Source organism: Hibiscus syriacus, unplaced genomic scaffold (genome assembly GCF_006381635.1).
Source record: "Hibiscus syriacus cultivar Baekdansim isolate YM2019G1 unplaced genomic scaffold, ASM638163v2 tig00110962_pilon, whole genome shotgun sequence".
NCBI classification, from domain to species: Eukaryota; Viridiplantae; Streptophyta; class Magnoliopsida; order Malvales; family Malvaceae; genus Hibiscus; species Hibiscus syriacus.
In genome coordinates, this window is record NW_024062935.1 from 560,356 (window position 1) to 571,002 (window position 10,647).

Here is a 10,647-nt window from a genome sequence, read left to right on the forward strand (position 1 = left end):
TGACCTTAGTATTCCTGCTAATAACAAAGGAAAGCCCAAGCATTGGCTGTCTTTACGGTTGTTAACAAAGCTGGTTCTTCAGCTGCGCCGGTATATGAGATGGTAAAAGAGAGAGATCCCATCATCCTTTTTGGTAATTTCAATTTGGATGTTTTGCACTTTAACATACTTTTAGCACTGTATGTTGCTGGATTAATTAAGGGCAGCCTGAGGTCCAGTCTACTCATTTCATTTAGAATTTAACTCGTTATTGTATTCGTGAGTGTTGTATTAAATACATTTTCCCCTCGATATAATGGGTAAAAAAGGGTTACTTCCTTTAGTTAAGAGCCAAATACCAACCATGCTAGCTCTGGCTGCTGCTAACTGCAAGCTGTCATGTTCTGAAATCCACATGGGGATGAAATTTGAATGCGGAAACAATATTTTACCCAAGAAAGTTACAAGTTACCGAAAGCATGCCAATAATGTCAAAAGGGCTCAGAAGGAATCACCTACTCAAGAAAATATTGAAATATTTACAGGGTAGAAACCTGTGGTGTTCATCAATGTTTACACTTTTTTGCAGATCGAGTTAGCCAGAGATCGAAAAGCAATCAAAGCCATATACAAATGCTGATTCCTCCAAAAGCTATCTCCGTGCTGTTCGATTGTCATCCCCAGTTGAAATTTCCCGTGCTGTTCGATTGTTACCCCTAGTTGAAACTTGCTTTTAATCAGAAGAAGCCACAAGCCCACAACTCTTCTTTTCCACTTCATTCTCACTTGCGTTTTTCTCAACAGCAGGTACGACCCTTCTTTCATAGTTTAATCTCTTCGTTAAGAGTGAGCAAAATTAAACTTGACTCAAAAAATCGATTTTTTTATTCTTTTCGACTCGAAAAAAACTCGACTCGAATTGACTTCTAGTTATAATTTCATAAACTCGACTCAAAAAAATTTAAATTCAAATCGAGTTGTAAAATGCAACTCAATAACCCGAAATTTTTAGTAATTAGTGGATTTATTTTCAAGTTTGAATTGAGTCCTTGGACTTTGTATGATTTATGTATATTACATATGGAAAAAATATGAAGAAATATATTTGTATTGTATATATAGTTATAGAAAGTTACTTAAATGAAATCAAATAATATTATAATATTATAAATATTTACAATTAAATTTAAACAGAAACTTGAAAAATTGACTGTACTCATCTCGACTCGAAAGATTCGAAAAAATTTCAAGTCAACTTTGAGTTGTAAAATATGACTCGTCAACTCAAATGACTCGAAATTTTTTTACTTGATCCAATCGAACGCTCACCCCACTGATATTTCTTTTATTTACATTGAAATAAACTCGCATCCTTTGGATGGGTTGGGTTTGGTTGTGAAACATTTTTTTTCCATGGAACTACTTTGAATTAAACTTTAAAGGAGTAAACACGTCTCCATGAACTATCCAATTCACAAAGCTCTCCGAAAATTCATCCGTATTACTGAGTTCAGATGCAGTTCGGCGACCTCCCTAAGCAAATAAAGTAGGCTTGTCAGCCAATGCCATAGGAAACATCACATGGATATATAGGAAACTAGAAGCCTACGAATAAATTCAAGTATTAGCAACACTAGGTCAACTAAAATTATTGCTTCTGCATGTATACAATTTGTATAATGTATATCTATATATTGTCGTATCATAATCATGTTCAACTTATATTATAATATTTATATCAAATTTGATTGGTATTATGTATTTGCAATTCAGTTCAAATCAGTGATGATTTATTAATCAAATTATAGAACTGTTAGTACCGACCTTTATGCTTGAACCGGACTCACTTGGAGATGTAGTCATACCAACATTTAGTTCAGCACCAATATTTTCAGATGATAGGGTCATAGACCTGAGAGCAATAATACAGATTCATGTAATTTCAGAAGTCATGATTTCATTTTCCAATACAAGAAAATTTGGAATATGTTTCAAAAAGACAGAGTACACTCAGAAAGGTATCAGAACGCAAGTGCGGGGAGACAAAATCCAGATTCAGACTTTCTACTCTTGTCAAGAATGCTTATATACCTGTAGCAATTTTCATTTTCCTAAAGATATTTATGTCTAAAATAGTCTTTTGTATTTATTTGAAATTCGAACACTTCGAATAAACGTGTTCATTCAAAAGTGAAAGCAATTATTCAACAAATGTAGAAGAATAAGCACCTACAAGAAAATGCATATGAAAGTTGCCCATGTCTTTAGTCTGTAGTTTAATGACAAAAACATGACCCTTTGTTAATTACCTCCCTCTGTTAAATACTAAATTGAAAGTAGTTTATGGCTTTTGCTCAAATTAATAGTGCGGTGTTAGCTGAGAAAACGAACACCACATAATTTGACTGGTTGGTATAATTGATTTCAGAGAAAAAAGTTATCTGGAAAGCTTTCAGAATTTTTAAAGTGATCAAACTGAAGATGAATATGTCTACCTGTCAAATACATCCTCGTCGCATGAATTTCCTGAAGAAGAAAACCATTCCAGATAAAAATTAGTGCAATTACAGTAGTCATTTTCATCATAATATACTCGGTCCTCCTCCGTATATCCGAAAAGCTGTCTGCAAGACATAAACTTAGTAAGTGGGCAGAGAGATGAAGTCTTTGAATCAGTTCTAAATTATTTTAAAGATGGTCTGTCATCATAGTTCGTAGGTACAGACATAAACAGATTTCAAACATGTAATACATTGGCACCTTTAGAAGCAACATTCATATAAATCTCTACAAGAACTATTTAACAGCAGAAATTTTAAGTCGAGCTTACAACAAGATAATGTAACTGGAACCAAAAATATTTATGTGCACCTGGAATAAGAAATTTCAGATGTTGGGATAGCTGGAGTAGACTCAGAAAGACCATGCAAAGCTCCTCTATTCACAGACATAGAATCACGGTGCCCAACATTTGAAGCATCCAAGGAAGAGTCCGTTTTAGAGACAATGTTGCCGTCTGACAGTGATCTTTTAAAAGATGGCCTACATATATATTTGAAAGTGATCTTATTAGCTACTTTTGCAAGAACGGCTGGGTTATGATAAAGTCAAAACATTTTACCAATCTATAACAAACAGATGAAAGAACATTGATATAACTAAAAATTTATACCAGTTAAACAAAATGCAGTTTCCAAAAAAATCATTGTGGTACAACAATAAAACCTATTAGATTTATAAACAAAATATTGTACATAAAACCATCAACATATTGCTAAACCTCTACATATTGTCTAGAATTAGACTCATTTGGCAACATAAAGTCTAAAAGAATCCTTTAAACTAGAAAATCCATATACCATGAAATTGTAATTCAGAGTAGATTTAAAAATACAACATAAAGTATGAAAAAACTAAAATATTATTGAAAACATGCATATTATATGTAAAGCTAGAATTATTGGCATCTAATGATATCTTTGGAAACTGAAATTTGGTATAACAAGCATTTGCATTTGCAATTCAAAGATTAGATTTTTAGACAACATTCAACACAAAACATTAGAATATTGCTAAACATACTCATATTATAACTAGAACTAAAATTTTTTGGTGGCATATAGTCTAAAAGAAATACATGGCACTGGAAATTCAGTATACCAGGTATTTGCAATTCATAAATTTGATACGCCTAGCATCCTCACTACAAAGATTAGGACCATACCTTCCTACACGATAGTGTTGGTCTGAATACAACTCCCAGACCGCTGGTTTACCCTGTTGTGGCTGAAAGTGACCCAAGAACCTGCATGGGATAAGGGCTAAGGTAATTCCGAAATTCTAAGAATGATATCCATCACCATCCTTAAGCACTGTGAGAGAGTTTGCTAGCATGGGGCAATGCCAAAATTCTATGAGTGATATCCATCACCATCCTTAAGCAGTGTGAGGGTGCTTGCTAGCATGGGGTTGTGCAGAGGGGGATTCCCATCATGCTGGACCTTCTACGCTACCAAACACAACCTAAATACAATATGTGAAGAACAGAAATATAAAGAATGAATCTTGCTTTTATCTTACAAATTAATAGCACTTTGCTTCTCTGCATCCATGTATGCATTGCTATAGTACCGTTGTAAAGTTCTAAAAAACTCTTGGGACCGAGTTGCTGCTTTCCATTGGCCTCTCCTTTGGCAAAATATCGGTTTAATATGACAAATTAAGAATTAGAAATTGTACTTGAGTTGGGGCCTTATATCAAAAGGTTTCAGTCCAAGCATCTGACGACCAACTTGTACGCTCTATTGTCATGGTACTTGTCCATCCACTCTGAATTCTTAACACAAGTTTCAAAATCTACTGTCACCTTAATACCCTTAAAGTTAATTTCATAACGGTGTATGGGGCATTTACTCAATATGAAAATCATACTTCATTTCTTATCATCAATTTATTTTGAAATAATTGCGAAAGCTACTTAAATTTGTTAGAAGGATACCTTGTTGTGAGCTGCAGAACCACCATACTGTAAAGCAAGTGTGTCACCCATTGTTTCATAAACTGCCATTAAATCTTCGGTCAAAGGACTATTTTGATCAATAATTTGGGATTCTGTGAAGCCCATAGCATGTAGCTGGCGTCCAAGAGACACCAATCCATAGGCATATTGAGCAACATTAGTACGGTCAAGACAGTCAATGCAGTTGGTTCTGAGTACTCCAGCTTGAAGCATGGGAGGTTTTACAGTCTCACTACAATTCTCTTTGTCATTAGCAACATCAGTTTTTAAATTCTGTACATTCTCAGTTTTTTCAGAAGAAGACTTAACAGGGCACTCATCATTTGGCCTGTGAAGTAGCATAAGTAGTTAACATGAATGATCAGGAAAACAAATAATTAAAGAAATGGAACTTTACCGGTTTATATTTGCAAAATATAGTTAGCTTAGATCACCCCTCCCACACACCCCACTACACCAGAAAAAAAAAATATCAAGAAAATATGAACAAATCATTTAATGGAACTTACACTAAGCAAGACAAAGTCAACAACCCATCTTGTCTACAATTTGGAGTTACTTGACAGTAAACTATGCCCGTTAAGTTTAATGCATAATCAGCCACTCTGCCTAAAAGTGCCAAAACATTTGTAGCTCTGCAGAAAATGGTCAACCTCTATTAAGTGAACAAACCTTGAAAATATTAGTAAGAAAGAAGTTTCCTTAAGAAATGGGAATAAGGGGACTTGAAGTACTTTCTGGAGTGTCTGTTTAGGTCCCAGTGAAGGAACCTCAGACGGTTATCTTTGGGTAAGCTTTTATTGATAAATCTGATGGCTTTCGCAAACTCTGCACGAAGAATAGCTTCACGAGGTTTTTCTCACACCTCTGTTAATCACATAGAGTAGAAAGCAGAATGAATCAGGAAACCATTGCAGATAGAAGAACATCATAAAGTTTGTGGAAACTGACAAATGATCAGTGCAAAAGCCTACCTTTATCAAATTCAAGATGATTATTGGATTTCCATATCTCATTACAAGATTTTCAAAATGTAGTCTTGTGGCCTCATAATCAGGATCCTTCTTTGATACTGGAAGCAATAGGAAAAATTAGGAAAATCTACATTAGTTACAATGTAGAACTTCGTAATTATTGCTGTGTGCAAAAATTTAACAAGAGTTCATACATATAATGTCAGGTTTCAAGTTCAAGCGTGAGGTTTCCTGTGACCAGAAAAGTGGGATAGAGCCTCTATTCTGGACAACAGAACTTATTTGTGTAGGGCACCCTTCAAGAACATCTTCAAACACAATTTGTTCTGTCTCAACATCATTTGCCACTCTACCTTTCTCATTCACTCCACGTTTCAAGTATCTATGCAGTATAATAGAAATAAGAAAAGTGAGTCATATGTGAATCAAAAGAAACGACAAGAGTACGTGAAAAACAGTTTATTTATTATCTCACAAGAGCAATCACAAACTAAAGCACAAAAATAAGCAAAGAAAATAAAATCAAAGTGAAACCGCAAAGACAAACAGAGACAACACAATGCTAGTTTTCCTGATGTAATGTAGGTCAAATGAAATGGTTAAGAGAACTTCCAATAAATCTAGAAGGCATTTCAATCAGTAGCTGTAAAAAGCCTCTAACCTTGTTCCAGCATAATGTCGAGAGCGCCTTGCAATAAGAGTCTGGAAAATATTCTCGCCAGAGATAGAAAGTTTCACCTGGATATCAAAGTTGGGAAACAACAGACATTAGATCTAACTTTAATATCAAAAGGAACAACTTTTAGCAAATTCATGGAGCAGAAGTTTGAGAAGAACAAAACTAGTTCATCTTTAGTTACCACATTTACGGTAGCTAAAGTTATTATAAGAAAAATCCTGGTGAATGGTCAACTATGCTCCTTAAGAATATTGACAAACAAACTCCATTAACCAAAAAAATTGTAAATTTGATAGTTGTTCTCAAAATGAGGATTAAAATAAATAAAAAGCATCTAGATCTCTCTAAAGCAACAACTTTTAAGCGAAAAACAGACAGTACTGAAAGAAAAGAAAATAATTACTTTGATTTAACAACCTTCCAGAAAATCTGAATTCCATGATCACTTATCACAAAGATAAATGAATAGAAAAACGTCTAAAGTGTATCATACCTGCTTGAAGAAGCCATAAACCAATGCAACAGTCCATAGACTATTCTTGAGAGTATTGCGAATCCCTAGAGTTAAAAACTCATTCCAAACAAACATTGATTCATAGTGTACTAGTCCTGTCTCATTCCTACATAAATTTCTTTGAAGACTATGCATGACATTGTAGGTGTAGCTGAAAAAGAAGTCCTTTGTGAGATCCACTGTCGAAAGGAGCTTCTTGTATCTAAGTCAACAGGGAAAGGGAAAAAAGAAAAACAAGGCAAGCCATGTTAATGCATGTAATATTTGATGAATAGAGAAACGAATTGGAATAAAACCAACAGCTTAAACTTAAAAATAAAAGAGGAAATTAAAGCAAAAGATAGCAATTGCCCCCATAAACCTGATGATACCTTGTCTCATTCAACATGATATACTAACATTAGACAGCAATGAAGTTTGCCCCTGTAGGTATGCAGGAAATGAAATTGCAATAGCCTCTATATATGATATTAACTACGATGATGCTGACTTAACTGTTCCAAAATTAAATGAAAAAAAGTAAAAAGAAAAAATGGAACATACTAAACCGGAAAAGTGGTTCAATTGCACAGGGCCATGTCAATGATATAACATTAAGGGTGTATCAACAAAAATGGTATAGAGATTACCTCCACACCATGGAACTCTCCTACTTTTAAAACAGAACTCCAGAACTCAAATTATTGTCCCGGAAAACATAATTAATTGAAAAGAAGGTAAATAACCGCAACATAACACAATTCAAGCTGAATACAAATGGAAAATGAATACTTTCAGAGATAATCAAAGGTCTCCTTCTAAGTACCAAGGACATACTACATTCATGCAGAATTGACAAAGGACCTTTTTTCATTCTTAGAATAAGCCATATTGGACTGGATAGGAGATTTCAGAATCGGAATCGTCTCGCTCTTGGAAATGGCATAGATAGTATGGCCACAAATTGCACCAATCTTTTTTCTTTTGGTGATCAGCATCATGGAATAAGATCCCAAAAATTTCACAAAACCTGAATTAACAGGAAGAAATTAATTAGCTTATACTAAAAACGACGAAGAGGGAACGTGGAGAACCAGATAAGTATTGCATACCAACAATTCCATAACAAGCTGTAACAAATTTCAGTCCACCTGAGGACTTGTTTCCCTTATGTATCCTTCTTAACAGATCACAGCATTCAATTTCTGAGTATGCCGTAGAATCTTCAACAACAGTTAATTCGGACGGATCTAATCGATCAATCTTTAGTACCCTCCAAAGAGTTCTATTCTTGTCTCTCCAATCATATAGAAATTCTGTTGCACAGAAGGAATACGTGAATTTTGCATCAGTATTATGAAATTGAGATGGAAACCACATAATAATCAGCCCAAAGAAATTTAGGTGCAAAAGGTAAAGGGAGCTACATTGCTCCCATCAGCATCATAGAGGAAAAAGAGGAAAAATGAAAAGTTATCTGATAATACAGAATCTCAGGAGTAAAGAACCAACTTTATGAGATTAAGAAAAAAAGTACCCTTAATGGGAGATTATTGCAAGCAAAGATAATTGAATACAAAAGGAAGTTCCAACTATCATAAGCCAATTAAGAATGTTAAAAATTTCTGATCAACATATATGTAAAGAACTCCAAATGCATGCTAAACCAAACCACAGTTGATAATAAGCAGATGTTTGACAATGAAAGTCAAACTGTTTAATTAAACCTGGTATTGCAAATTAAAACAAGTTCAATTTGATTTCAAAAGAAAAAAATTCTCAACCTACATCACAAAACATTACATCAGAAAGAGTTATTCAGGGATTCTTTCTTATGAAAGAGGAATTGTACATCCATTGTTAAATATTTCAAAATTTAATCAACATAAGAAATAGAATCATTCCAAAAGCAGACTATGTCACATAGCAGATTTGAAGATGAAAGCTTAAAATCACCATTTATGCTCAAAATTTTCAAAATAAATGAATAGTTTGGTAAAAAGTCCCATGAGAAACAAAAACAACAAAAAGGTCCGAGAAGAACTTTAGCAGGATAAACATTAAGCAACCACAATGATCAAAGCAGAAAAGTAAAAAAATTATTAAACCAACAGCCAATGAACAAGCAAATTACTAAATTTACAGACGCGTGTATAGTTGTATATACGATGAGAGATGAGAAGTACCGAGCGAGTCTCGTAGAGTCTGAATTTCTGCAAATAAGAAGGATTCGAGTCGAGTCCAGCATCACTGCCATTCTCTTCTGCCATTAGCTTTTCAGTTCCTAAGTTCCCCGAGACCCGAGCCTCAAAGCTCGGGTTCACTCAAACCACGGGTCGTCGATAAACAGAAAGCGGAATAGATAAACAAAAAGATAAAAACAAAAGCCTCTAACACTATACAAAATTGAATTCATAAATACGCAATACATACATGAGATAAAAACGTACAAATTTTGAAAAGGAAAAACGCATCACAATTCAATGATTCAACATGGAAACCTCGACCTACCAAAAAACAAAGCTGCAAAAAGGGAAAAAAAATCAATTATATTAAACTAAACGAATCGGAAAACGTTATGCTTTGTCGAGAAGAGGTAGTGAGAGATCGGGAAAGCGGAGCTATTAGAGACTATAAGAACCACAAAAACTAACACCAGAAATTCAGTAATTATATATGATCTATACGAATGAATGAATGAAACAATGCTTGTTTTTTTCCCCCTAAAATAATGCGAGATATCGACGTTTTAATTTTAATAAAATAAAATTTATCGATATTATGGAGAAAATATAGGAGCTTCGTCAACTGCAACTTCCGTTTCTATGTTGTTTTCCCCCTTTATGATTTTTAACAATGATTGGTTTGAGTAAGACGAGTTATGACTCGCTTGATTCAATTAAAATTTAAATTATGATATTTTTATTTATAGTATTATGATCATTTATATAATTATAATATTATTTTCTCTTTTTTATATTTTTTAGATGACACTTTTTAAAAATATTATTTTAGAATAAATTTAACATTAAAAATTTTATATAAACAACTCATCACTCTATCCATAATTGTTTATTAAAAATTCAAAATAAACTAAAATGTTTCCGTTCATTTATATTGTACGTAATAAGATCTAATTATTACAAGTTTAAAAGAAGATATTACGAGGGATTGAAGATGATGTTGGCGCCAGCATACAATAATATTATCGCTTATTTGGGATTACGTTGATGTGTAAATGACAAGTTAATATACCGTTCCTTGTCCAGTTTGAAAATCTATAATGTATAAGTGATAAATAAAACCTTATCTTAACATTGTATTAGCGTTGATAATGATCATTTTTCTTTATTTTTAATTAGAAAAATCATATTATCTTTTTAATTTCGGTTATTATATATAAAACGTTCTATCTTTAATATAAAATTTTTATTGAATATGTACTTTCAATATTTTAAAATAAAATTTTATTAAATGATCCGGTGATTAAAAACTATATTAATATCCTTTGAGATTTTTGGATTCAATTATTAAGAAAGATTCTAAAATAATACTACCTTATAATCACTTTAGATTATTAAAAAATATTTCAAAATTAAACTCTTATATTATATACAAAACACTATCCAAGTACTAAACAAAAAGAAAAGAAAATTATTCGAACGGCAAGTTAATTAGACTTGTTTATTAGAAATTCTTTTGTTGGCTACATTCTAATTAGGATAAAGGTAATTTAACTTTTAGACATTATCAATTTAATTACCCAAATAAAAATATTATAAATAAATTATCCAACGTTTAGGATACTACTAACTTAGTTGTTATTGTTTACAAAAGTTTATTTCAGTCTCGATTGTTAATTTTTGAATGATATTTGATTTAATATTTTAACAAGATTATGATATATATGTCATCGTCTAATGATTATAACATAAAATTCAATAACACAATAATATATCTCCTCGTCCAATTAGCCACAAAGTGAAAGGAAAAACAACCTCCA

The 10,647-nt window shown here is 32.8% G+C and overlaps 1 pseudogene; it reads right to left on the minus strand.

The window, feature by feature from the left end:
- Window positions 1–1,255: 1,255 nt before the first annotated feature.
- Window positions 1,256–9,286, minus strand: LOC120148523 (annotated as a pseudogene).
- Window positions 9,287–10,647: the final 1,361 nt, after the last annotated feature.